The sequence below is a fragment of the Dipteris shenzhenensis genome, chromosome 6 (assembly GCF_047967505.1).
Source record: "Dipteris shenzhenensis isolate YYH24624 ecotype China chromosome 6, Dip_SZ_1.0, whole genome shotgun sequence".
In the NCBI taxonomy this organism is placed as follows: domain Eukaryota; kingdom Viridiplantae; phylum Streptophyta; class Polypodiopsida; order Gleicheniales; family Dipteridaceae; genus Dipteris; species Dipteris shenzhenensis.
In genome coordinates this window covers 8509581-8515339 of record NC_141601.1, presented here as the reverse complement: position 1 = coordinate 8515339, position 5759 = coordinate 8509581, and positions in this window count along the sequence as shown.

The following is a 5759-nucleotide window of genomic DNA, read 5'->3' as shown; positions in this document are numbered from 1 at the left end:
AAGTTCTCTGGAAAAATGGAATGTTGCACACATGATGTGGTATGTGTGCAAGCATGGTGCAAAAAGCACATCAATAGTTTCTTGAGAAAATCCAAGCCCACAGAAAACACACCTGCACATTTATTGAAAGGGTAAGTACACACTACTTGTAAGAGGACCCAACTCTAAAAACTAAAACATCGATTTGTACATGGAAGTTAAGAATCTCACCATTCAATATTCATGTTCATAGTCGCTACTGCAGAGCCTGTGGGATGGTGAGTTGGTACTAGATTCAGAACTTCGAGACCTTAAATTGGGCGCTTCTCAATCAGATGCTATACATTGCTCAAAAAACTTGAGCTTGCTTTGTAGTGCTCTCCAATGCTAATTCACTGTCTTTTTTTTAATTCAAATATTACTTTTGTTGTATCCAGTTCTACCTCAAGTTTTGCTACATCCTTCAAGAACTCGTCCTATAGTACACTACCATGTAATAAATTTTCTACTTTACTACGTACCCAGCTGAGTGTATGTACAATTGATTCAACTTTTATGAGGGCTTCGCCCTAAGTTGCAGTAGCAACCTCAAAATTTGCATGCAATCTTGCATCCTCCTTTGACACTATACCCTTCCACTCATACAGTACACCTTCTTGCTCCACGTTGAACTTCCGTTGATCCTGTAAATGTACAAGCTCCCATTTTTCTGTAGACGTGTCCACATCACATTCATGCTTGATACAAATGCTATACAAGCTAGCCGAGCGCAGATTCACATCTCTATGTTGGGCAAAGTCATCCCAATCCAGATCTACTCCATGAGTAGATGCAACGAATGCCCATGCCAACATTGTACCAACTTCATTGTTCGTGACTGTTTTCGAATTGTAAATCCTATAGTAAATCTTCATAAAATTGTTCAGCAATGATTTCTTCAGCCGACCTATATGAAAGCCACACTGGCTCTCTTTGTCATTATTTTCCCATATTTCTTGGATCCAAGTGTCCAACACTAAATATAAGTTTGGCTTCGCTCTCAAGAAAAATCTCCATCCAAGACTGACTCCAGTCGAAATTGCTATTGGTTTGCTGTCCTTAGTCTTTGGCTTCTTTTTTATTGGAGTCAGAATAGAAGCCGCTTTGCTGTCCATAGCCTTTGCCTTCTCTTTGGTTGCAGACTTCCTAGATGGAGTGTTTCTTCTTGGAGAAAGGACATCGGGCTTCTTCGAGGCAGGAGATGTGATGCCTTTGGGCTTCCTTGGAGACATGGCGGTCTTCAACTACTGCAAAGAGAGTAACATTTTAGTACTAGGACTCACACTAAGATGAAATGGAGTAGAGCAGAAAGTTTGCATGTCGACAAAAGGAATGGCAAAAGACAATCGCATGCAAGTCCGAATATTGAATTATGGAGGGAAAGCATTTAGAGAATGGAGGAAAAGCAAAGAACGAATAGAGAATGGGGGAAAAGAGAAGAACGAATAGAGAGAGAGAGAGAGTACCCACAAGAGAGCGACCCACAACGTCCTACCAGAAAATTTGAGATGGAAATCAGAAGTTCAGAAGTTCGAAAGTGAAAGTGTAGGTTCGAAAGTGAAACACCTGAGAGGAGACGCAGTGCATGAAAATGTGTGTATGAGCATGAGAATGCATACGTGAGAATATCTTGTGCATGAGAATCTGTAATCAATAAATATATTACTACACATCGATTCGAGAAATCTCTCCATATCACACACTACTTAGTACTACCACATTCTTGCTAATAGTACATACACCGTAGCATGCTTTCACCCCTTTCATGATAACTTATATAGCCACACATCCTTATTGTCTATGGAAGGCTTTCTCAAGGTCTTTACCATATTGTCCAATGCTATCCAAACATGTACTCTCAGGGTTCTCACATGAGGATCAACAAAAATTAATGGTGCAGCTACATAGCTCTTTCCAATAATTCCAATTCATATTTAATCGAATCTTTTCCATGAATGGATAGAAGCCTTTGTGCCTTTGATCGGGGTGAACACTTGATTTGGAAGATTTCTTGATTTCCCTAAGAGTTGTGTGTCTTTGTATTGCTTTACATTCCCTCCATGTAGACCCATGCTTAAGAGAAGAGCTTCGACCTTCCTATACATGATGCCACTCTATGTTCCAGTTTCATATTCCATAAACATACTATGTGCAATTAAAGTGACTTACCACAATGAGCCCCATCTTAGCATGCAATAGACAAAAATGCACCCTTTGTAATGGGATATTTAATATTTGATCCCATTTTTTATTAGTTTCATCTCCATTAGGTGCCGTATCTTGATTGCAGCTCATTACTCCATTGCTCCAGTACATGCGCTTCTTAGCATCATCATCTACAATGTTAGTCATCACATCTTTACCACTTCCAAAGTATTTTCCTCTTTTTATTTTCCCTTTCCCTCTACATTTTCCTGTGCTTGTGCCATTACTACCTCAAAGTTGTGAGTGCATGCAAAAAAGACACAGATATGTCACTTTTGTACTCAATTCCATTCCAAACATATCCTTTAATGTTTTAAGGTCTCCTGCCATGTGCCATTCAGCTTTAAAGGATACAAACCCTTCAACTTGAAGTGACTCTCCTTTTTTCTAGGCATCTATGACACTTGGAATTGGAGATCTATCAAATACCCATTTCAAAATGAGTGTGTCTCTTTAGGAAGTTCAAATGCAACTAGCCACCAAATGTGCCTTTTCGATTGCAACACTAAAATCTTCTCTAGCTTCCTTATCTTTGGCATGTCCAAGAGCTTTGTTCATCATAGTAATACTAACCCTCTCCAACTTCTGGCCTTTTACAACCTCACACTCATCCAATTTGATAACAAACACTAGCTTTCCTTCACCGTCTGAAAAATTATGAGATTTACACAATTAGAAAAGAACTCAATAAAGATTATAGCGTAAATAAACAAAATAAATGTCACCTACCCCATGCTTTCATGCTGTAAAACTCTACCATTGCAGTTTGGAACCTACGTACATCCAAAAAGACATTGTTACGCTCCAAAAAGACATTGTTATGCTTGGTCCTTGCTTTGTAGCTTTGATACTCTATCCACCTTTCTTTTTGCTCTATTGGCCTTTCGTCTTGCCAACCTGATGCTTTTTGAAATGTGCATAAATCTACCAAACTAATCTTGGACAATAGAATTTGTTTTTTCTCTTGCATTTCTAACATATACTCATCTCGGTTGATGAGGGACTCTTTATGTCCTGACTTTGAAGTGCATCTATGAAGGCATTATATTTAGCTAATTACCCATTTTTACTAATGCCAACAACATCACATGCATGGGAAACTTCTAATGGATCTACAAGGCTTTCTAAATCAGCTACAACCTCTTGTAATATTGCATACCATAAAGCATGCCACAGAAATCCCTAAGAATAGAAATGAATTATTTCTTCTTCACTACACTTTTTACAGCATAAAGTTTATCGAATGAACCTCTTTTGATAACCTCCTTCATTAAAAAATTACAAAAAGCATGATTACATTGGAAAAATAAAATACGACATCGTTTGTAACAAATTCTTCATAATTACAAAACAATCCAAACATACCACCGTGTAGCTTGCACCTTATGCTTCTTGCTCCGCCACCATATTCCAAGAGGGGTTTTGTAATTCAACTTTCAAAAAAACCCGTTAGTTAAATAAGTAAAGAGGGGTGATTTTATTAGGGGAGGAATTTTAGTTGAGATGTTTTCTAAATAGTCCTTGAATGCATGTGATATGTATGGTTTCTTGGCATTGCACCCCGTGAGATCCTATGCTTGTAACCTAAAGGGGTTCTTTTTATTCTTTATAATCTCCTAGTCAATGTAGCAAGCTGTTTTTGGAGGAACCAAGTCTCCTTCAACAATTTTTATGTATGATCAATTAATCTTGTGATCGTCTCTTATGACCTTTCTTTTGTAATTTTAGAATCAACAAGCTTTGTTTGTTCTTGGGTTAGTTGTTCATGGAGATTATGCATGGTTTATTTGAGTCTTTTAGTCTGTACTTCCATCCTCAAGAAGTGAACCTTGGCACATGGGAATGGCCAATGCATTTACAATAGCCAAGTAAGACTTGAAGAGCATCTCCTACATATTGAATCAAACTTGTCACATTTTCACACATAGGAGGATCCATTGGATAGAGTCCACCAACATCCATAGGTCAACTTGTCTTGCTTCTTGCTATTGTAGTTAATCTAGTGTTTCTTTGTCATCAATATTGTGGCCACTGGCATTGATGAGTTGTAGCATACTCTAGTGCAACTTCAATGTGCAAGGTGCTTTTTCATGGCTTGTTGGTGCGATCTTCCAACAGAGCCATGAGAGGAATTTAGAAATAGATTCTTGGATCAAATGTGGATGGTGTAAATTGCACCATACCTCTAAGGCATTAGGGGCAACACTTACCCTAACCCTAAGGGGTTCACATGTATATATTCATGTTCATGTTCAATATAACTTAGTGTACATGTAGCTATATCGTGTGCACACACACACACACACACTCTCTCTCTCTCTCTCTCTCTCTCTCTCTCAAGGTGCTCCCAAGCCCTTGCATCTCATCAAGGCACTAAGCATGGTATCAGAGCACCAAGTGCTCCCAAGCCCTTGCATCTCATCAAGGCACTAAGCCCTCCTTCCTCAAGGCATCCTCCTCCCGATAGCAAGATCTGTGGACCGTGAGGTTCATCCTTCGAGAGAGAATTTTTTATAGAGAGAGAGTCAAAGACCTTGTTTTGTCAAGGTGACAAGCCCTCCTTCGTGAGGCATCTTCAACTCTTCTTGTAGAGCTCTTCTCCATCTCTGTTTCGATTTAGAAAGCTCGAAAGTACGATTTTTGGAGCTTGAGATAAGGTCTTTTGAGTGATTATGGTTCTTGTGAGGTCTTCTTGTTCATGTTAGAGATTTTCGACAAATTTTGGATTGAGAGAGAAAGAAAATTCCTTCTTTTTTCTTCTGTGAGATATAGAGGTTTTTTGAGTGTTCACTCTATTGGTTGAGAGAGAGATAAAGAGAGAAAAAAAGGTTGAGTGTTCCTCATTCCGGAATATTGAGAGAGATCATTGTTTTTGATAAAGTGAAAGGTTTGAGAGTCGAGACTGGTTATCTAGCATGAAAGAGAGCGTCTCTTTTGTGACAAAAAATAGTTTTGGTTCAAGTTCATCAAGCCAAGACACATGCCAACTCAAAGCTCCGATGAACTAAGCAAGCTCTTAATCCCAGTCCAGTAGAGAGCAACAAATCTTCGAAAGGACTCCATAGCTACTTCACCAACTACACAACTAAGGCCATTCTATGAACAACAAGCATAGTTGCACAGCCTCAACTTAGCCATGACTCTACGACTCCACGAGCTCAACGGATACCTCCTACCACATCACCAAGACACGTGGCATATCCATTTCAATAGGCATGTGTCAATGCTACATTAGCATCTGACACATCAGCTAGCCATGTCATCAGTGGTCCAATGCCACCTCATCAGTGCCATGTGACAATCCCCTACTAGGCAGTGATATCTCTACATAGGCACACTGCACCTGACCATCCACTGCCACATCACCACAAGCCACCATCATCAATTTGGACCCCCTCCTTGGAAAAAGTTTGGCTTAGATTTCAAATGGCTATAACTTTTAATCCAGAAAAAATTTGGAGGCACTCCAAAAAGAAAAATTGTTTGCTAGCTCATGCTCTACGCATCTGTCACCTCAAATTTCACATCTGAGATTT